Source organism: Balaenoptera borealis, assembly GCF_965194805.1.
Source record: "Balaenoptera borealis genome assembly, chromosome: 3".
NCBI lineage: Eukaryota > Metazoa > Chordata > Mammalia > Artiodactyla > Balaenopteridae > Balaenoptera > Balaenoptera borealis.
The window spans coordinates 18,191,363-18,216,070 of NC_138866.1; the positions used below are offsets into that span (position 1 = coordinate 18,191,363).

General features: G+C 36.3%; 1 long non-coding RNA gene across 1 annotated transcript; it reads right to left on the reverse strand.

Moving 5' to 3' along the window:
- Nucleotides 1-15,296: 15,296 nt before the first annotated feature.
- On the reverse strand, nt 15,297-23,143 carry LOC309626730. The gene is made up of 3 exons (XR_014243376.1): nt 18,212-23,143; nt 17,431-17,881; nt 15,297-17,385 (listed from the first exon to the last, which is right to left on the reverse strand). It is a non-coding gene; the product is annotated as an uncharacterized lncRNA (long non-coding RNA).
- Between the last annotated feature and the right edge of the window lie 1,565 nt (nt 23,144-24,708).

Below are 24,708 nucleotides of genomic sequence, written 5' to 3' on the forward strand. Positions count from 1 at the left end.
CTTTGGGTTTTTCCCAGAAAAGATCCCAGCTGCAGGTGAGGGAGCAGCCAGCCCACTCCTCAAGGCACTTGGAGGCCCCTTAGGGACAGGATTACACTGAAGAGATGCAGAAGAGGTACCCAGAGTAGGACCAAATATGTACGTATGTATTTGACAGGACACCACTCATAGGCAGGACGATGGTCCCTCTCCCATGATGTCCAGCCTTCCCTAGAGAGTCGTCCCTAGTACTTACTGGAGATGATTGTTTAGTTTATCACATCTCTTGGTCACACAAATGTTGTCCCACAAAAGCAGTCCCTTTTCGTATTTCTTGCCATGAACTTTCAGGATTATAGGTTGACAATAGGCCCACTCTGGACCCAGACATCTGAACCCTGACTTACTTCCTTGAGTCTCCTTGTCCATCTCTATTTCTATTCATTCCCGCTTTACAACTTTATTAACAAAAAGTTTAATATTTTCTTTCCTCATACAAAATCATAAAGAGTTTTAAGACCTGTCAGAAAGAAATTCTAACTCATAACATAAAACTTACTTCCATTACTACTGGGTAATATTATTTCACCCCTAAAGTATAATGACAAATGGTATTTTCCCCTATCTGGGAAGGAGGAGAAGAAAGTACGGAAGAAACACATTCATTCCTATCTTGGGGCTCATTCTTTACTACGGGTTGAATTGTGTCCCACCCCCCAAATTTGTATGTTAAAGTTTTAACCCCCAGGACCTCAGAATCTGAACTTATTTGGAGATAGGATCTTTACAGTGGTAATTGAGTCAAAATGAGGTCATCTGGGTGGACCTTAGTTCAATATGGCTACTGTCTTTATTTTTTTATTTATTTTTTAAGCATTTATTTATTTTATTTTATTTGTTTGGCTGTGTCGGGTCTTTGTTGTGGCGTGCAGGCTTCTCTCTAGTTGTGGCGTGGGGATTTTCTCTCTCCAGGTGTGGCGCACGGGCTCCAGGGCACGTGGGCTCTGTAGTTTGCAGCACACAGGCTCTCTCGTTGAGGCGCATGAGCTCAGTAGTTGTGGCGCGCTGGTCTAGTTGCCCTGCGGCATGTTGGATCTTTGTTCCCCTACCAGGGATCGCACCGGCGACCCCTGCATTGCAAGGAGGATTCTTTACCACCACTGGACCAGGGAAGCCCCATGACTAGTGTCTTTATAAAAAGGGGAAAATTGGAGACAAATAGGTACACAGGGAGAACACCATGTGAAGATAAAGGCAGAGACTGGGGTGATGTTTCACAAGTCAAGGAATACCAGTGTCAGCAAACAAGCACAAGCTAGGGGAGATTCCACCTTACAGACCATGGAAAGAACCCAACCATGCCAACACCTTGATCTCTGGCTTCTAGCATCCAAAACTGTGAAACAATAAATGTTTGTGGTTGAAGCCACCCAGTTTGTCGTCATTATGACAGCCTTAGGAAACTAATACACCCTCCTTCAAGGACAAACAGATGAAGAACATCTTGTTAATACAACATTGTCAACCCACGTAATGAACAGTGAGTTCTCATGTCTTGCTCCCCAAGAATTCCTGCTGTCCAGAGACCCCAATTTACGTCTTGGCAACACTTCTGCCTGAGTTGGTTAGTTCCTCCTCACCTTTGCTTTCGCCCCACTTGACAGATTTCTCGCTGACTGTAGGGTGGATGAGAGTGGAAGGTGGTGGGTGAGGGAAGGTGAGAAATCTGGGAGGAAGGGCTCACGGCCCCCTGCCTGTCGGAGGATTACTCTCCTTGCCTGCAAGTTCATAGCTCAGAGTGAACTCTTACCAAGGCCACAGTGTTTCAGAGAAAAAGATAAGAATGAGTTTTATTTAGAGATGTCTGTTTGAAGCTTGTAATTCAGATCTGGGAGCAAAAGCAGGGATATAAGATAGAGGTATAGACCTGGGAATTCGTGAAATCCTGAGAGTAGATGAGAATTTATAGAAATTCTCTGTATTTGATAAGGAAGACAGCTGAGGGCAGAATCCCATAAACCAACATTGAGAGGACAAGGAGGATAATAAAATACAAATAAAAACGAACATTTATTATCCTCCGAGTAAGTACTAGATACTATAAATGTAATAAGAGCTAGCACAACACTTACTAGATGTCAGGTATCAATTGAAGTTCTTTTAAAATATTACCTAAACTCTTCTCAAAATTATACTTGGGTAAGTGCTATTATTATCCCCATTTCTGTGCTGAAGAAACTGAGGGTCTGAGAGATTACCAAGTAGGAAGTAGAGAGCAAGTATACAAAGCTGGGCTCTCTGGTCTTAGAGTCTGTGCTCTAACTGACCACAGAACACTGCCTGGGGGTAATAGCTCTAGCTATAACCAACAATAGGTTGGATGTATGTGAATTTACATATGGGACCTTCCATAAACCTCAAAAACTCTCTATGAGGTTGATGATGATAAATTATTCTTATTTTGCAGACTAAAGCTCGGACAGATTAAGTAAACTTTCCATAGGTACAAAAACAGTGAATAGCAGTACTTGAAGCACTTGTGAAAACTAGTGGAATCCAAATGAAGTCTATAGTTGTGGAAATAAGATTGTACCAATGTCAGTTTCCTGGTTTTGAATTATGTATTATGGCTGTATAAGATGATAACATTGGGGAAAGCAGAGTAAGGGATACTTGAGACCTCTTTGTAACTTTTGCACCTTCTTGGGAGTCTTAAATTATTTCAAAATTTAAAAAGTTTAAATACAATTTTTAAAAAGCAGTGTGTCCATTGACAGAAGAATGGATAAAGAAGATGTGGTACATATATACCACATATGAGTAATGGAATATTACTCAGTCATTAAAAAGAATGAAATAATGCCATTTGCAGCAACATGGATGGACCTAGAGATTGTCATACTGAGTAAAGTAAGTCAGACAGAGAAAGAGAAATATTGTATGATATCACTTATATGTGGAATCTAAAAAAAAGTGATACAAATGAACTTATTTACAAAACAGAAACAGACTCACAGACTTAGAGAACGAACTTAGGGGAAGGGTGGGGGAGGGATAGTTAGGGAGTTTGGGATTGACATGTACACACTGCTATATTTAAAATGGATAACCAACAAGGACCTATTGTATAGCACAGGGAACTCTGCTCAATATTCTGTAATGACCTAATTGGGGAAAGAATTTGAAAAAGAATAGATACATGTATATGTATAACTGAATCACTTTGTTGTACACCTGAAACTAACACAACACTGTTAATCAACTACCCTCTAATATAATAATAAAGTTAAAAAAAAAAAAGCAGTGGTTGATTGGAACCCAGGTTTCTCTAGCTCTGAATCATACATGCTTGTCCTTGACACATTTTTTTTTTTTTTCAAGAGGGTCAGGATCAGATAACAGAGCAGGACAAGGTGAGAGAGATTAAGAAGAATTTTAAAAACACCAGAAAACATATGCAAACTTACACACAATATGTATCATTCAGTGTGCTATTAGGCATTTTAAATGCTTTCTCAGTGACCCTCCAAGGGGGGGGGTCATAAATGTTTTTATACTGAGGGAACATTCCAGCTTAGAGAGGTTAAGTCACCCATGTCCCTAGTGTCAGAACCAGGAATAATCCTTAGATCTCTCTTACTCTGTGTGGTTTTTGGGTTTTTTTTCCATTTCTGTTATACAAAGTCACCTGGCAGAACCTAAATAGAGAACTGTCTCTGGTGCCCCTGAAACAGAGATTTCAGAGTGAGATTGGACACTGAAGAGGCAGGGGAATGAAGCCTTTGGCTGGGAAAGTAAGACAGTTCATGCAGGACAAGCAGTTTCATTGCGTGACAGAGGCAAAAGGCAATCTTGCAGTTTGAAAGGTGACCTGGTGGAGGTATGGGGACTTCTGAGTCTATTTGGGCTGCCAGAAAAAAGTACCATAAACTGGGTAGTTTATAAGCAACAGAAATTTATTTCTTACAGTTCTGGCATCTGGGAAGTCCAAGATCAAAGTGTCAGTATGATGGAGTTGTGGTGAGAGCTCACTTTCCGGCTCAGAGATGGCACCTTCCTGCTGCATCCTCTCATGATGGAAGGGACGAGGGAGCCATCTCAGGTCTTTTTTATAAGGCACTAATCTCTTTCCTGAGGACTCCACCCTCATGACCTGATCACCTCCCAATGCCTCATCTTTTAATATAACCTTGGGGGTTATAGGATTTCACCATAGGAATTTTGAGGGGACACCAACTTTTAATTTATAGCAGGAGCATTCAGTGTAATTCCTTTTACAAGAAGTTTGTGGGGCAAAAAAAAAAAAAAAAAGTAAGGGAACGAGTTGAAGAAAGGGTCACGGGAAGATTGGCAGGTAGAGGAGAGGGAAGGCTTGAATATGTGACTCTCCTATAGGGAAGGACTGATAGGTAATAAGTGATGGAACACCTTGTACTCTAAGCTGCTTAATAGGCATGATTGCAATTGAATTTCTTCTTGCTTCCCCTGCAGGGCCAATCCTGCTGCCAGGAACATAGAGGTACCAGAAATAAATACTTGAATTTGGACTGACTGTTTTAACAGCCCTAAATGTTGCCATCCAGGTTCCAATTAATGTAGTCTCACCATAATCTGAAACCCTGGCTCCCTGCACTAAAAGATCCCTGCCCTGAAGAGGCCTGTACACATTCATCAGGGAGGGCCTCTGTCTGAGCGGTGATCAGACTCAGCTTTGCGAACTCTGGCAGGACCTGAGGAGATAGCTGCACACGACAGTTGAAGTTATAGGTTGCCTGCTGTTTCTTCGAGACAGCTGTCAAGGCTGATAAAACCTGTCAGGCTATCCAAGGTTCTGCAGCCATTTAATAGCAAAAATACATCACCATAGGAAGCACAGTCAAGAGGCATAATGTTTTTGGAGATGGGTGGATGAATGCTTTTGTTGTGTGTCTCCTCACAGCAGCTGAAATGTTGAATCATTCCCTGGAGGCGTTCTCATCTACCCTTTCCCCCAGGAGGTGCTTTGGAGCTCACTTCCTTAGGCAAGTCTAGTGTGTTTGATGGGCATTGTGCCACTTAGCAGATGGAGAAATAAAAAAGCCGGCAGGTCAGGTGTGGGAATGTAAGACAGGGTATTTAGGTAAGATTTAACAGCAGGACAGTTCAAAATGTCCAAATGTACTTCAGTTTCGAGACCTGTCACCAAAAAAAAAAGGGTTTGATTTCCTTTCGAACGTCAAGAATCATAATAATTTAAAAAACAGCTTGAACGACAGAGCCAATGGCTGATTTGATTCAGGGGCTGAAACAGGATGGTGTAAAATTAGATAATGTCGTGTTATCAACCAGTTCCTTTTGCTTTGGCATGAGAAAGATCTTGTTTACCGAAAGAGCTGTGCAATTCTAGGTTTTTCAAGTTTTTATTAGTCAAGGAAGATTAGGTCCAAGAAATAAATTACTTTAATGAGCCCTCATGGAAAACACGTACTATGAAAGAAGAGTTTGTTTCATAAATGGGATAGGCTCAAGTGAAATTAAAGTTTTCAAAGTTACAAAATAGATGTGTGGGGAAATAGTTAGATAGTCAGATACCTCTCCCCAGACCTCTCTTCTAACATCATTATGTTCTCTCTCTTTCTCTCTAGATCTTTCTCTATGTGTATGCATTTTTATGCCTACTCAACTCTCTACCCCTTCTTTTCACCGTTTGTAAATAGATGAAGATTATTTTTTATCTATATTGCTTGGGATTTATTGTGCTTCCTGAACCTAAGAATCCATGGTTTTCATCAATTTGGAAAAATTATCAGCCACTATCCCTTTAAATTTGGCCTTTTTTACCTTACCTCTATTCTCTCCATTGCAACTCAATAAGAGAAATGTTACAGCTTTTCCTATCTCTTACACTCTCGTATTTTTTCATCTCTTTGCCCCTCTCTGAAGCATAGTACATCCTTTATTCCCAGCTTATCTTGCAGTTCCCTAATTTTCTCTTTAGCTCTGAAAAATCTCAACTCAGCAAAACTCATTTTCCTACCAGTTTTGTAATTTTGCAGTGTGAACACATGCTTGATGGGTTTTAACTTGGGAATCCTATGAGGCATAGACTATGGTTTGTTTCTCCAGGAAGAATTTGCTTTTGCTTCTCCTGGGATACCTTAAGTTTATTTATCATCTTGAGATTATGAATACTCAGAAGAATTTTTTTTTTTTCTCTCACCCAGATCAAGCTAAGGCAGAAATATTATTTATCTTCGATGTCTCATTTTGCATATAGAGGAATGTTTTCTAGACTACTTTTTTACTGGTGGTGTAGTATTGATACTTTAAGGACCCTGGCTATTTGTGTTTGTTTGGTGGGAGACTAGAGTATGCTAGCTCCCATTCTATGTTTTGTTTAGATGCAAGGCTTTTATATTCCATCCTCCACATGAACCTTGAAACCCAAGACCCAATTTACTGAAATTGGTAAATGCCCTCAAAAAACCCATAACTTTAGTCCTGCTTATTATGCTTACTATTATTATTATTATTTTGGTCTTTATTTTTGCCAACCTGAATATTTTCTTTATTTTCTTGAGATCACATTTGTGATTTCAAAAAAATATTTATTTTCTGTAAACCTAAAACTGCTTTAAAAATGAGGTCTGTTTAAAAAAACCTTTTTACTATGTTTTATCCAGAATATTTGGATTGTATGTATATCTGTGTGTGTGTGTGCGTGTGTGTGTGATAAAATTTGTTGTGGAATGCTATTTCTTAGGATAATTAGTTGGAGATGTTATTAGAAATAGAAGCCCTTCAAAAGTTTTAAAGAAAAAACAAAAATATTCAAAAAAAGATAAAAAGAGATGCTTTATTAAAAAGCTGGAATGAATAAGAAGTCTATTAATCTGCCTTCAACAAGAACTGACAAATGCTGGACTGAGGTTTGAACCAAAAAATTCATGGATATTATAATTATTAGGTGATTAGTTTATTTCAGAATTGCATGAATAATTAGTGGCACTTTTTCAAATGATCAAGAAATTTACCTAAATTAATTAATTTTCAACATTTGTATATTTCTCTTGCTGAACTATTTCGAAAGTTTTAATGTTTATAGAAAGAACCTGTTCTAGTTTTCATCATATACAGTTTTGTGTAAAACATTCCGTTGTAATTTCAGGAAAGCATTTTTCCCCTCCAATAAGAAGATTTCAGAGAAAAAAATCTGAAGGTTTTTTTAGATTCTTTGTATATCTTTCTGTCTAAAGTCTTTTGTAAATGATTCTCCTCCAGATCTAGGAGTATGTGATTTTCCTAGAGATCATTTGATCCTAATATTAACAAGCAAGGATTCTAGTGTAGACATTACCAACAACACTTCACACTTATATTCGTTTATTTATTCATGCAAAAACTTTTTAAATACTTGCCATGAATCAGAAACTTCAAAAACACAGGAAGAACAGTGGAAGGATTTCACTCATGGGAGTAAATGAACTCTGAATTCTCAATAGTATGTTTTTGTTTGCCTGTTTCTTTTATAAGCAACAAGGATTTACTGTATAACACAGGGAACACAATTCAATATCTCAATGGTATGTTTTATACAACAAAGGGGAGCATTTATAGATGGCTGGGCGCTGTACTGCTGCTCTGTCCATTACCCTATGAGGCTGAGTTCAGAATAAGGTTTTCTTTCTCTGAAGAAGATACTATTTTCTATGTATTAGTCAAATTGAGCTAGGATTAACGAGTCACTTGGAAAGCCACCCAATCACCATAGACTTTGCTTGACCATTAATATAACTTATTGTATTAAGCCAGTGAGTTTTAGGGGCTGTTTAGAAAGAGCAGGTGTCCTCTCTTTATTCGCCCGCACTCCTACCTACCCTTCTACTTCCTAGCGTTATTTACTCCAGTGCCTAAGAGTGTAGACCCTGGAGCAGACCTGTTTGGGTTCAAATTCTGCCTCCTCCAGTGCAGAGAGTTACTTAAATTCTCTGTGCTTAAGTTTATTTTTAAATGGGATAAAAATATTCTCTAACACATAGCATCGGTGTGAGGCTAGAAGAGTTAATAGGTCCCAGTGTCTGGAATGCAGTAAAAGTTAAGCAAATGTTAACTGTTATAACACCACCCTCTTCCATTTTATGTTCATGGTTGTCTGGCCCATTTGGCACCTGAATTTGGGATCCCTGTCTTTAGAACTATAACTTTTAAAAAGACATGAAACATGGGAAAAGAGGAGATGGTTAAATTACAGCAATGGCCATAAAATTATAAATCGAATATTATGAGCACACAGAAGAAAGCCTTTCACTTCCTGCTTGAGAAATCGTGTCATATCTGATACAAGAATTGACAAGAGAACACATCATAAAGTGTGGGGGAGAATATTCTAGACCCAGTAAACATTTAAAATAAGAAGAATATGGCCTAATAATATAATTCTTTATTTTCTCCTTTCAGAAAACAGTTCCTGAATACCTTCTAGATGCTGGACTTTGGGGATACAAAGTTGAATTAGAAAGGAGTCTGCCACTTAGGAGTTAGTGCAGAGGCTGGGGGAGAGATGAGTATTTAATAAGGACTCACAAGTGATATGTTAAAGGAGAGCAGGGGAGAGAGTGCTCAAATATAGTGAGGAGAAGACTGAGAGTAGAGGATGGAGGCCACAGGTGATCTAGATCTTTGGAGATAAGTAAGGATTACATAGATGAGAAACATAGAGGAGGGTTGAGTGAGGATAATCCAAACAGAGAAAAGAGCATATGAAAAAGTTTCAGGATTGTGAAAACTATGGTAAGTTCTGAAATGACAGTAGATGTGCAAGTTAGGTGGATCAGAAATAATTCCTTAAAATTGTATGTGGCGAATACAAGTTGTATGTAGACATTATTAGTCATTTTACATACCTTATTCTTTTTTAATGACTTCATAGTAGCTTAATGTGGTAGTAGATAGTATTGTCCCATTGCACAGATGAGGACCTGAGCGTTCGGATACTTGTACAGGAAGGTTTACTTTATGCATAAATAGTAGAAAGACTCATGTTTGCTGAGAAAAAATACAGGGAGCAGATAAGATATGAAGAGGTTTATTTGGCCCATATTAAATGTCATGTTAAGAAAGTTGGATGAGAACATGAAAGAAGTTCATCTTGGGATCAAGGTCAGTGTAGAAGGGAAGGTCATTTGCTTAACGTACAAGAGATGATCTGAACAGCCAGTCACTTTCCCTGCCTCTAGTGTCTTCTGGACCCACCTTCTCAATCTTCTCCAAACATCTGTGGATCTTGGTAGAATGCTCAACCTGTGTAAATCTCAATGTTTAAGTGGAAGAAATGGCATTGACACTAAATGCATATGTTTTATAAATTCCTTCCAATTCAAACTCATGAAAGTCTGCATTACCATCAGAAGGCTGACCTAACGTTCCTTCCCATCATCTCTCTTCCATATATCTAAATATAATATTTTAATATTCCCTTGAAGTTAAAATATGTTCAAAAATAAAAGTTAAAAACATGTTTGCATTATCTAAAAATTATCCACTCTATCATTGAGGATAGTTTTCAAAGCAGATTAAATATGCTTTATAGAATTCAGGTAAACTATATTGAAAACATTTTTTAAACATTTGGAAAAATAGTTCGCTTTGAGTAAGCATTTTTCCCCTGGTATCTGGTAAAGCAGGACTCTGCCTTAATTCTTTTTCTCACATATTTTATGTACTTAGAGGAAATCTCTGTTAACTTAAATGAATTTGACAAATGGATTTAGCAGATGAACAGATGCATTTAAAATATAACAGATGGATCTCGATTTTCTTAGGTGAGATGATCTATATCCATTTTATCAAGTTACAAGGATGCTGGAATATGAGGCTCAAATGGTACACAAAGAATTAGAAAATATTGATGGTATCATGCCATAGATTAAATGGACCTTAACATTTCATGTTGAAATATATAATGTTGAAATATACATTTGGGGTACTTGAAAATGTTTCTTTTGTTGGTAAGAATCATATTAAATGTAAAAGGATAAGGAAGCTTCCAAAGTATTTGATTTTTCAAAGTTTCTCATAAATTATGAGTAGATTAGATTAGTTTCTATAGCTTCTTCTTTAAAGATGTGTGACCTATATGGTGGTTGGGAGGGAATTATTTAGAAGCATAAAATTAAAGAGCTTTACTCATTAGAAAATTCAGGTCAAAATGGGTAAGTGATCTGGTGAAAAGCAAGTGATGTCTACTTTTGCATAAGTTAAGGTCTTGTTAGACAAGGTAACAAACAAACTACAAATCTTAGTAGCTCCACAAATAAAAATATTTGATCATCTATTACTGTGTAAAAAACAACTCCATAATTTTGTGGCTTAAGACAACAATCAAAAATGAGTAGAGGGAAAAGAATCTAAAAAAAGAGTGGATATATGTATTTGTATAACAGATGCACTTTGCTGTACACCTGAAACTAACACAACATTGTAAATCAATTATACCCCAATAAAGAATTTTAAAAAAAGACAACAATCATTGAATTGTTCAATATTTTGGGGGTCATAAATTCCAGCAAGTCTCAGATGGTAAGGCTCATCTATGCTCTATATGGTTGGAGCCAGAGGATCTAGGATGTTCTGTTCACATTTTGTGGCTCTGTTTTTGACTACCATTGTGGTACCCCATTGACCTAGCTCATGCTTCTTCACATGGTACCTGGCTTCCTTGAGGATAAAAACAGTGTTCCTAGTCCTTATAAGGCTTAGTCACAAAAGTCACAGAACATTACTTCTATTGCTTTTTATTGACCAAAGAAAGTCACAGAGCCAGCTGAAATTCACATGAAGCAGAACCAGATTCCACTGCATGATGGTGGAAGTGGCAAAGTCACATTAAAAAAGGCATGATTGGATGGTAGAAATGAGGAAAGGTCTCAATTCACTAATCTATGTTTCTACCATTAAAAACAAACAAACAAACAAAAACTAGAAAAAAGAGCACAAGGAACACAATGTAAGCAGAAGGAAGAAAATGATTAAAAAATCAGAAAGAAAATAATGAAATTGAAAGGAAAACAGCAGACAAAAATCAATTAAATAAAAACAACAACTAGATTGGCAAACTTTGAACAAGACTGGAAAAAAAAAAAAAAACAAACAGGAAAGAAGGCACAAATCATCAATTCTAGGAATTTAAAAAGGGATACCCTAAAGATCCCATAGTCATTAAAAAGATAATAAAAGAATATTACAAATAATTTTACACACAAAATTTTACAACTTAGAAGAAATGGATGAATTCGTTGAAACCAATAAAGTACAAAAATTCAATCAACATTGAATTAGATAATCTGAATAGCTCTAGAATCATTTAAAAATTGAATTATGATTAAAAACCTCCCCCACAATTAATCTCTAGGCTCAGATGTTATCATGGGAAAATTCTATATAAATGTATAAAATTATTATAAATTTTATATAAGCATAGGGAACATTTCCTGATTCATTTTATGAGACTAGTATTACCCAAATCCAAAAAAAAATAGAAAAAGAAAGTACAGAAATTAAAACTACAGATCCATGTAGATCTTATGAATTTAGGCACAAAAATCCTTGAAACAAAAATGAGCAAACTGAATCTAACAATGTATAAAAAGAATTACACATCAAGACCAAGTGGGATTTATTCTAAATATGCAAGGTTGTCTGACATCCAAAATCCAATCAATGTAATCTATCATATCAATAAGCAAAAGAAGAAGAAAACTCATATGATTTTATCCATTGATAAAGTCCAACACCCAAAAATGATTTAAAAAAAAAATACTCAGTAAGTTATAAGTAGAGGGGTATTATCTCAACTTGATAAAGAGCAGGTATGAAAAAAATCTATACCTAACATCATACTTAATGGTGAATGACTGAATAACAAAAAGCATAATGCTTCCAATACTCATACTTCATAGTACTGAATGTTCTAACTACTTTAATATGGCAAGAAAAAGAAATAAATGGCAAACCTATTGGAAAGGAAAAAATAGTGTCTCTATTTGTAAATGAAATGATTTTCTTTATGGATACTCCTTCCCAAGGAATCTACAAAATTATCTCCTAGAACTAATGAGTTCAGCAAAGTTGCAGGACACAAGATCTACATGCAAAAATCAATCACATTTATATATACTAAGAAGGTACAAATGGAAACCAAAATTAAAAACAGACTACCACATACATCTCTCCAAAAAGAGAAAAAAGGATACACTTAGATGTGTATTGGACAAAACACATACAGGATTGGTATCCTGAAAATTACACTACTACTATTGGAAGAAATCAAAGGAGACCTAAATAAAGGGAGACACATATTGTATCTATGAACTGGAAGAATCAACATAGTAAAAATGTCAAATTTACTCTGGTTTATCTTTAGGTTTAATGAAATTTCTATCAAAATTCCAGCAAGAATTTGTATAGAAATAAAGAAGCTTATTCTAAACTGTATATGGAAAGGCACAGGCCTTAGAATAGCAAAAATAATCTCAGCAAAGAAGGATACAGTGGGCGGAATCACTCTACCAGATATTAAGTAGTCAAGGCAGTGTGATATTAGCAGAGGGATAAACACGTAGATGATTGGAATGGAATAGAGAATTCAGAAATAGTCCCACCCAAATATGCTCAAATGATTTTGACAAAGAGGCAAAAGCAATTCAATTCAGGAAAGATAGCTTTATCAACAAATGTGCTGGAGCAACTGGACGTCCATAAGTTTAAAAAACAAAACTTGACCTCAATCTCATGCCTTATGCCAAAAATTAACTCAAAATGGATCACAGCCTTAAATATGAAGATTTAATGCATTTTATAAAAAGAAAAGACACATGAGAAAATCTTTGAGACAAAAGTTTGGGGAATGGGACCTAATCAAACTTATAAGATTTTGCACAGCAAAGGAAACCATAAACAAAACTAAAAGACATCCTATGGACTGGGAGAAAATATTTGCAAATGATGAGACTGACAAGGGCTTAATTTCCAAATATACAAACAGCTCCTGCTAATAAAAAAATTCGGGGAAAGAATTATTAGATTCAATACCAAAAGCCCAATCTATAAAAGCAAAATTTGATAAATATGATCTCATCAAAATTAAAAACATTTGCTCTGCAAAAAGCCTGAAGAGGATGAAAAGACAATCTACATATTCATAGAAAGTATTTGCAAACCATGTATCCACCAAAAACCTAGTGTCTAGAATATATTTTAAAACTCTCAAAACAATAGTAACAGACATTTTACTGAAGAGGATATAGTACATGAGCACTGAAGAGGCAAGGAAGAAAATAAGCACACGAAAAAGTGTTCAATATCATCAGTCATCAGGGAAATGCAAGGTAAAACCACAAGTTACTATTACATACCTATCAGAATTATTAAAATAAAAAAAATGATAACATCAAATCCTGGTGAAAATGCAAAGAAACTGTGTCATTCATACATTGCAGGTGGGAAGGTAAAATGGTAAAGCCATTTTAAAAAACGTTTGCATTTTCTTTAAAAAAAAAATACTAAACATGCAACTACTATGTGTCTCAGCAACTGCACTTCTGGACATTTATTTCGGAGAAATGAACACATATTCATACGAGAATCTATACCGGAAGTTCATAGCAGTTTTATTCAGAATAGCCCAAGACTGGAAACAACCCAAATGTTGTTCAACAGGTGAACGGTTAAACTGTGGTATGTCCACACTATGGGATACTTCTTAGTAATAAAGAGGAAGAGTCTACTGATACACGCAACAATTTGGGTCCATCTTCAGGGAATTATGTTGAGTGAAAAGCGCCACTGTCCAAACGTTACATAATGTATGATTCGATTTATAAAACATTCTTTAAAATAACAAAACTCAGAAATGGAGGACAGATTAGTGGTTGCCAGAGGTAAGGGACAAAGTTGGGAGAGGAGAGGTGGGTGTGTCATAAAAGGGCAACAACGGGGGATCCCTGAGGTAATGGAACTCTTCTGAATCTTGACTGTTGAGGTGGTCACATGAGTCTACACAAGTGATAAATTGTAAACAACTATACACACACACACACACACACACACACACACACCTAGAAGTAAAATTGTTGAAATCTGAATAACATTGGTAGATTATAGTGACATTAGTATCCTGCCTGTGATATTACACTAGTCTTGGCAAAATCTTACCATAGGGAAAAATGGTAAAATGGAAAAAGAATCTCCTTGCCTTGTCTTTTATAACTGGTGTATACCTACACAAGGGAGATGAAAGATGGGAGAGATTATTGTGACCACCTTTGGAAACAATCTACCACCAAAAGTTTATTTCTTATTCATGCTAAGTCCAAAATTGCCGTGGGCAGTAATGATTGGCAGAGACTCTCCTCCAATGGTGATTTAAGCTTCTTCCTTCTGGAGACTCCATCACTTTTAACACACGGCTTCAAAATGAGTTAGCACAACTGAACTGTAAGTATCATATGTATGTATGATAGGGCTTGGGACTTTTTCATGGGTCAGGCCTGGAACTGTCCAAATGTGGTTTCCATTTTTCTATTATTTTGGGAAATTGTCATGCTCAATACTTAATTACAAGAGAGAAGAAGTAATGTAATCTTACTGTGCCAAAGAAGCTGCAGATTTCAGAAGCTGTAGTGATCAGTGAAGAGTGCCCCACACAGCAGTTTTGGACACAGAGCATGGAGAAGTTTGGGCCTGGGTCATTCTGTATCTAGTTTTCCCTAGAAATAGCTCAAATTTTCAGGCACAAGGTGCACCTAGGCAACCCTGAATGCCAGGCACGTGTCCCAAGTTATTGCTACTACATTCAAGAGCTATACATCACCTAAAGAAGTCCACTGTAAAATCATCTCCATTCTATTTAAACAAGACAGAAAACCTAGAAATAAAAATTAGCAAATTTTAATGTATTATTGAATTAGAGTATTTTAATAAGGCTGTTAACTTGCTAATAAGAAAAACGAATTTTATTTTATCAAGAAAGGGAAGTAGTTAACTGCAATTTTATAAACGCATAAAAATTACCTCCTAACATTTGCCTGAATCTAAAACAAGAGAAATATTTTATTTATAAGACCTATAGTCGGGACTTCCCTGGTGGTGCAGTGGTTAAAAATCTGCCTGCCAATGCGGGGAACATGGGTTCGAGCCCCGGTCCAGGAAGATCCCACAGGTCGTGGACCAGCTAAGCCCATGTGCCACAACTACTGAAGCCTGCGCACCTAGAGCTCATGCTCCGCAACAAGAGAAACCACCGCAATGAGAAGCCCGCGCACCACAACGAAGAGTAGCACCCGCTCACCGCAACTAGAGAAAGCCTGTGCCCAGCAACAAAGACCCAATGCAGCCAAAAAAATAAAATTAAATTAAAAAGACCTATAGTCAAGCTTGTATTTCCATTTTGGGCCGTAATAACCTAATACCTGTATTTCCTGTGTTCAAATAAAATTACATGAATGAGTCCTTTAATAATCCTTTTTTATTGTTATAAACAAATATGAGATATTTACATAATTTGAAACTAAAATAAATCTTAACCAAAATGCTATTAGTTGAACTGTGGTAATTGTATGAAGTTTTAATAGATACTATTCATGTAGAACATCTTAGTTTCTCTACAACTTGTACTTATTACAAATCAAGGAGCCAGGAAATATTTCAAAACAGAGACTCTTAATTAAACATTTAAGCCAACAGCTCAGGGAAAAAAATCTTATATATCTTTTTAAATGTTTGACAACTTGCTTTAAAAAATAAAACTCAGATATAAAGAGAAAATTCCACCTAGGGAAATAAATTGGTAACACTGAATTTTAGCTTTTATTTCAAGGACTGTTTTCTTTCTAACTTATAATGCCACAATGAGATATACACAAAGCAAAAATAGGTAGACACCTATGTGAAAACAAAACAGCCAACACTTTGTTAATGCCCACATTTCAATATGTACTTCACAGCATTGAATTTTGGTTCTATCCAGTAAATGCATTTCTCCTTCCAAACCCATCCCATTTCACATATGTCTCCAGATATCATTATCAAGACTATCCCAAAAGATAAGGTAAGTGGTCACATATTTAATATAATTTGAGATCTTATATTGAAAGGCAGCATATCTCAAAATAAATCTTCCATCTGCCTTGCAGAGTCTGTGAAATTGCATTATTTTGAGTCTATCCTTTACTTACAGTATTCATGTTTCAAAAATCACTGTTAAAATGCAATTAATACTGGAGACCATTTTAGATAATAATATTACTATATCTCTTTAAGTTGGTATCTACAATTTACAGAATCAGGATTGGCCAAAATCTTTGGAAAGGCTTTCAAGATTATATTTGGGCATAAAAATACATAAAGAAAAACAGAAGTATGAGGTGCATTTGAAAGAATCTGAACTTCAGTTAAGACCTTTATATAGTTTTCTTAGCCCTTAGAGATCAAATATGTGAGGATAATTAAAGAATTTGAATATGACATTAGTATATTTGATTTAATGTATGCATGCAACTTTGTACCTTACAAATAGAGCATTGCAGCACTGTATTAGTCAGCTAATATTGGGTTGATGCCTAACAACCAGTTCAAAATCTCAGTGAGATATAAAAATAAACATGTATTTCTTGTGTGTCTTCAGATCACTTGGAACTGTTGTGCTAATCTCAGCTGTGCTCATTTCACGCATGTGTGGCTTGGTTGTGAGTCAACACATATAGGATGAGCTTGTAATCTTGAGTCAGGTCTGCTTCACATGTCACTTAGCCTCTTTGGACCCACAGGCTAGTCAGCATACCTTTTCATGGCAATAGTAGCAGTGCAAGTAGCACATGGAAACACATAAATGCTTCTTAAGGCTTAATGTGGCCACCAGCTCACTATTTCCACCTGTATTCCATTGACCAAATAAGACAAGGCTGAGCCTAAATTCAAGAGGAAGGGTACATATACTTTACACACTTCGAGCCACAGCAAGTCACTGGACCAAACTCAAAATCAATAGAGTATGGAAGCAAATTCTTCAGTGGGAGCGTGTGTTAGAAGTAGGAGAAGAAGTAAATACTTTTTAACATTAGTGTACTATAAGAACCTTTTTAAGCATCCATGGAATGTTCACCAAAATTAATCATGAACTTTGCAACAACATGAACCTCAACAGACACCTCAGAGAAAAAACTTTCTAGGTCACCTTTTATGACCATGAAGCAATATGACTGGATATGATTCACAGAAATACGTACCAGAAAAAGTAAGTTCTACAGGACTCCATAACTGATATACTGTGGTAAAGAGAGGTAAAGGGACAATCTCAGAGGATCACTGTGTTTCCAGCAAGGTGCTGGGTGGTCAAAGCATGTGGTTTGTTCACACTGAGAAAGCTCTTCACTTAGAGTTAAACTCTATCTGTTAACTATATAGAAAAAATTTAACTTTAGAGTTAAACTCTATCTGTTAACTATATAGAAAAAATTTAACTCAGTTGCCTAAAAATGCAATGGGCTCCTGGGAAGATTGTGTTTTACCTGTCACAGGAGGGGCTCTGCAATGTTTGTCTAAATGGTAAGAGGCGGGGCTATGATAAAGTGTCATTCATCCACAGCAAACTAAAATAAATATAGTGGCGTTTCCATAAAGTTAAATTTGTTCAATTTCAAGAACGGCCTCTTATCATGAGATTCGATTCTTCCTGTATTTAATTGTTCAAATGCCTCCCTCCATTTTAATGAAATGTTTGTGAACCCAGTGAGCAGTATTTTTTTGAACCTTGTCAAACGTTATAAAATTTTACTTGTCCTAAAATCCAAAAGTCTGAAAGCATTCATATAGCTTTTACACTTTTTATTTTGAGCTCTCAGGAAAGAAAAGAATTGGCTGGTTTGGGCTTCCCTGGTGGCGCAGTGGTTGAGAATCTGCCTGCCAATGCAGGGGACACGGGTTCGAGCCCTGGTCTGAGAAGATCCCACATGCTGCGGAGCAACTAGGCCTGTGAGCCACAACTACTGAGCCTGCACGTCTGGAGCCTGTGCTCCGCAACAAGAGAGGCCGCGATGGTGAGAGGCCCACGCACCGCGATGAAGAGTGGTCCCCACTTGCCACAACTAGAGAAAGCCCTCGCACAGAAACGAAGACCCAACACAGTCATAAATAAAATAAATAAGTAAATAAAAGAACGTGAATTTCTTAAAAAAAAAAAAGAATTGGCTGGCTTTACTCAGTATTAGATCTTTGGTATCAGCAGCCTGTACTTAGGTACCCAGTGATTATTTTGAATAAAAGAAAGGACAGAACACCATGATGGCAGAGACTGGCTAGAAGCTCACCAAATCTGTTTTCCCTTCTCCTAGGGAATAGCTGTTTCTGCCTCTTCCAGCCTGCTCGCCATTAGGTATAGCCACAGATGGTGCCAGCCCCAGGATGGGAGGGAGTGATTTTTGCCACACCCAGAGCTGGCCCTTTCTGTTCCCTCATGCAAAAGCCTCCATAGTGTTTTCTTCTTGCATCTGTCGGCCAGATCTGGTCAATTTATTTTTACACTTTTATTTCTTAGTTATGAATGTGGGCCGAGCCATGTGAGTGAGTCATTGAATATCCATGTTCCAGAGAGCACTAAGACTAAGACATTGGCTGTCGTAGTAATTAAGAAACCCTCTGGTTGCAAGAAAAAGAACACAAAATTTCATGCAGGCTGAGGGAGACTTACTGAGGATATAACCAGTGTCTCTTAGAACTGGAGCCATGGCAGGAGGAAAAAGACATGACCATTCTCTCTCTCTCTCTCTCTGGTCTCTGCTCTGAATAGAAGACTAATGTGAAATTCTTCTGAAAGAAAAGAATCTCATGTTATTTAAAAAATTATGGTGCAGTCATTTTTTTTTTTGCCTAGTAATTGAGGCAAAAGATATTGATTTGTCTTCTGTTAGAGTATTATGGTGATAGTAAAAAGAATTTTAAAAGTATTTTTAATGAACTACTACAGGCATACCTCTACATAACTGAAAGTTCTAAGTAGAAATAATGGTCTCAAGATTTCTTGTTTCCAGCAGAAGGGTTTAGACTCAATAAATTGTCCATTCCACTGAGACCTTAGTGAACAGATATACAATGTTCCCTCAGTAACTTCTCTCCGAGATCACGTAATAAATCACAAGTTCAAGTATAAAGATTACTATTAAATTCCATAGTACCATGAATTTTATATTATGTTACATTTCTGTTTCTCTCTCTCTCTCTTTCCTTTTCCTCTGGACCTGGAAAATCATCCCTCCTTTTTAAAGCCTATCAAAGTCATCTCAAAGGAAGCATTCAGGAAAACTCACACCTGTTAAAATACTGAATATCATTTACCAAAGAATATCTTTCTTCCTCTGATGCTCCTTTCATCAGATGATTGGTTGGTTATAATAATACAGGAATTCATTGTATTATATCCATTCTTCCCTCAATTAATTTACCAACTTGATTTCCATTATTTTCAGGTTGAAACATTTTTTTTCCATTTTCAGCAGATTCTAAATTCTCTCATCACTTGTACATCAAACAGAATTTAGTTTTGAATGCAGCATAAGCTGCTTAGAGGAAATTTCTGAATGGTTTTATATACCAATATTCTGAAATAAAGGATGCACAAATTTCTTGTCTAGCAAATGAGCACTTAATAGAGCTGAAAAGAATAGCCTGATAGACTGGGTACTTTTGGATAATGGCTTTGTGATGCCAAAAATTAAACCTATGGCATGGGCCATGATTGAAATACATGGGCTACATTCAACATTATTCTAGTTATATCAGAGACCTAAGAGTAACAATAACAATAAAAGCTATCACTTACTGAGGGTCTGCTATTTCTGAGTCATCTTTTACTATCTCTAAGCACTATCTCTTTCCACAAGGCATGTACTATAGTTCCTGATTTATCTGATTTATAGATGAAGCTATGGGAGAACAAGTAACTTCTTCAAGGTCATAGAGACAGTAAATTTTTAGGCCAGGATTCAAACTCAATTTCTGGTCTTTTTCCCATCGTACCCTGGAGAATATCTGACAAAATCATGCAATGATAAAATGGCCAAAGTGCTTAGTTGAAGCAGTGCTGGTGTTTATTTGACTGTACATAGTCTTCTTTCATAGAACCATGTGCAAAGTATATTTTTCTTTTAAAAAGCTTCAATTACCATATATTATGGGTTTAAGTCAAACTGACATATAAGGTGACCTGCATTTTTCTGTGTAAACATTTAGGTTTGAATTTCATGTATAGGTTTACTCATCCAGCTGCTTCTCTAAGCATTTGCAGCCCTGGGGCTGATATCATTAGACCCCCAGCTCTCTCCCAGTGAGTTACTTCTTAACGGCTACCGGGAGCCCAAGAGGTGGGTAGAGGTCTAGGTTAAAGCCTTAACCAGCTTTAAGTTGGTTTCTAACTACCATAGAATGTTAGACTTGGAAAGACGTTGAAGATCACTTTACTGAATTCCCTTATTCTGGAGAAAACATTCAGGACTAAAAGGCAACGTGCTCTGTTCGAGACCACATTATAAGTTAGTAGCAAAGCTTGGGTCATTCGACTCCTAGTGAAATGCTTTTTCCATTCTCCGTTAAGATATGTGCTATCTGGATACTGAGAAAAAGGCCAATTATTTTTATGGAAATTGCTTCATTTTCCACATGCGTGTCATGAGAGTCACGTGAGCCAGAAAAGACGGATACTGCAACTACGTGTATGATAAGAAGTTTGATCTGAGTATGTGTGTTTTATTTATTGTTTTTATCACAATTCTTGGCATTTTTTAAATAAATGAATCATGAATGTCTTTGCTGATGGTATTTTAGTGGCCAATTCTTGGGAAATTTTAAGATAGCTTCACTCAGAAACTTATGCAAGAGTTGGATTCTTACAGGATGTTCCACTTTGTGTTGTGGCAGTGAGGTAGGTGATTTTAATGCAGGGATTGGCAGATTGAACCCTGGGCATGTTAGTATAAACCTTTAGTAACACTGCATTCTGTGAGGTCTGAGTGAGCTCAATTTGCTGAACTGATAAAATGAACCAAAACCTTAACTCCATATTGTTTGTTTTTTCCAGATAATTAGAATTATGTTAACATTAATATATTGCTTTTTTTCTTAATTTTTTCCCAAAGACACACACACACACACACATACACACACACACACATTCACATGTAGCTTATAAGGCTTGATTACAAAATATGTTAGGTCAAGCAATTGCAAAGGTATTCTCTGGAGTGATGAAATATATTTGCATATTATGTTCTGTGCTTTTCTCCACATTCAAATCCCTCCTCTGTCAAATCTCATATTCCTAAAAAGGAAGAAAGCTTATTTCACCTTTACCTTCTATCCATTAGTAAAACAACTATCATGATGATAATTTTTTTTACACCACTATAAAGTAACATAAAACCTAAAAATCTCACAGAAAGGAAGGAGAAAGGGAGAAATTGATGCCATATTTTAAATAGACTTCGGTAGAATTCCCTGACATTGCTGATCATTTTTCTCTTCTTGTGAGAGGCGAAGGGGGAACTATTGAACGGACGCACTGCAGCCGGCAATGGCCTCTCACAAAACTGTTAGTCGGTGTCAGCAAATGAAAGTGACAAAAGCATCTGGATGAAAGATTGAGTAATTATTTTTCCGTGTTAATGGCCCTTTATTTGTGGTTTTTATGCCTATGTTTGTTAACAGTAATTGCCTCTCCTCTACTGTTTATTTTTAATGAGTCCCTTAAAAATGGAGCACTAACTACTGTAGAATTTATTTTCACTTTGTTTACTGTAGAAAGAACAGTGGACCAAACAGGACTCCATTTCCTTCAAGGGACAGCTAGCTAACACTGTGCATCAGGGAATGTAAGAAAATGAAAAAAAAAAAAAAAAATCCCTTCAGAAGTATGTGCATGAAATTTTGAAAATGAAAAAGCAGTCAGTGCACTGCACTATTTGTGAGTTGGATCTCTGCACTAATCCATGGAGATTCAGTCTAATATAATTATTTTTTTCTCTGTGTCATAATTATAATCTTGGTTTTAGAGTGCCCATCGAAGAATATAAAATAGATTGTTTACAATACAAAAACAGATCACATTTCTCAATATAGTACCACATTCAGGATCTTCCTCCCTTCACTACATTGTATTAAACTCGGCTTCTCAGTTGTCTTTGAATCATCAGTACTTAGTACATACTTTGTAGTTAATAAATACTCTACGTTGAATAAATAACTGTAGCTACAGTTAGCTTCTAGACCGAGCAAGTAAAATGATCGCAGTTCCCAAATCAGGAAAGCATATTTGAGAGAACATGTTTGAAATATAAGCAATTAAATTGATACTGGATATTTTTATAATTTTGAAAACGTTTATTTGTTTATTCGCACATTTGTGTATCAGTTTCCTAGGGCTGTCGTAACAAATTTCCACAAACCGGTTGGTTTAAAACAATAAGAATTTATTCTCTCAAAGTTCTGGAGGCCAGAAATCTGAAGGCAAAGTGTTATCAGGGTCACGTTTGCTCTGGAGTCTCCAGGGAAGAATCCCTCTTGCCTCGTCCTCGTTTCCGGTAGTTGCCAGCCATCCTTGGCATTGCTGGACTTGAAGCTACAATGTCTGTCTCTGTGTTCACATGGCCATCTTTCCTCTGTATGTGTCCTGTTTTTTATTTTTAAGGACACCAGTCTTTAGATTAGGACCGACCTTAACCCTGTATGCCATCATCTTACCTATATCTGCAAAGACCCTATTTCCAAATAAGGGCACATTTTCCCACCTTTATTGAGGTACATTTGGCAAATGAAATTGTAATATATTTAAAGTGTAAACATGATGATTTAATATATGTATACATTGTGAATGATTCTCATAATTAAGTTTATTAACACATCCATCACCTCACATATTTACTATCACCTTATCTTTAACTTTTTTTTCTCTTAGCAAATTTCAGTTATACAATACAGTGTTATCAACTACAGCCATCTTCTTATACATCTGATCCTCTGACCTTATTCATCTTTTAACTGAAACTTTGTACCCTTTTACCAAACTCTCCCACTTTTCCCCATCTTTCAGCCCCCGGCAACCACCATTCTACTCTGTTTCTATAAGATATATATATATATATATATATATATATATATATATATATGTTTTAGAGTTCACATATAAGTGATACTCTACAGTTTGTTTTTCTCTATCTTATTTCGTTTAACATAATGCCCTCCAGTTTCATTTATGGTGTTACAGATGGAAGGGTTTCCTTCTTTTTAAAGGCTGAATAATATTCTGTTGTATGTATCAATATATCAATATATACATCTTTATTCATTCATCCTTTGAAAGATATTTTTTCGTAACATGACTATTGTGAATAATGCTGCAGTGAACATGGGAATACAGATATCTCTTTGAGATAATGGTTTCATTTCCTTTGTATATATACCCAGAAGTGGGATTGCTAGATCATATGGAAGTTCTACTTTTAATTTCTCTAGAGGCCTCCATACTGTTTTCCACAGTGGCTGTACCAATTTACATTCACAACAGTGTAAAAATATTCTCTTATCTCCACAACCTCATCAGCATTTGTTTTCTTTTCAATAATGGGCATCCTAACAAGTAAGAGGTGATATCTCACTGTGGTTTTGATTTGCATTTTCCTGATAATTAGTGATGTTGAGCATCTTTCTGTGTACCTGTATCTTTCTTGAATGTGTCTATTGAGGTCCTTTGCCCATTTTGAACTGGGTTATTTGGTTTTCTTCCTATTGAGTTGTATGAGTTCTTTTTTATATTTTGGATATTAACCCCTTATCAGATATGCAGTTTGCAAATATTTTCTCCCAGTCCATACGTTGGTTGCTTTTCCATTTTATTGATGGTTTCCTTTGCTGTGCAGAAGCTTTTTAGTCTGATGTAGTCTAATTTGATTATTTTTGCTTTTGTTGCCTTTTGCTTTTGGTATCAAATCCAAAAAAAGTTCTGAAGACCAACGTCAAGGAGCTATGTTTTCTTCTAGGAGTTTTATAGTTTTAGGTCATATGTTCAAGTCTTTAATCTACTTTGAGTTGATTTTTATGTATGGTATGAGATCTTCCAGTCTATTTACAATAGCATCAAAAAGAATAATAGACTTAGAAAGAAATTTAACCAAGGAGTTTAAAGATCTGTACACTGAAAAGTATAAAACATTGATGAAAGAAATTGATAAAGACACAAATAAGACCACATTCTTTGGTTCCCAGAAAACATGAATTTTTGAGATACACTATTACACTCAGTACACCCTGGTTGAATTTGCATCCTGGCCACAGCAGTTACTGGTTGTGAGACCCTGGGCAAGATACTTTATAAATCTCCGTTGCGTTGTATATAAAAGGATGACTATGATATTACTACCTACCTCACGGAGCTGTGGCAAGGACTACCTGAACTTATTTATGTAAAGCCTTTAGCACAACATCTGATATATTGGATGAACTCTAATAAACAACATCTCTGAAATGAATACAGTAGACAGTGTAATAGGATTTTTATGATAATGTCCTTCAGTGTAGAACACTGACAAAATGCTAAAGCAAAATTCCTACACATGGTTTTATGAAACACCAAGAAATGCAGTTATGCAAATCTCTAGAAAGATCTAAGGGTACAATGGATTATGTTGAGTAGTTGTTCATAGACTTTCCCTT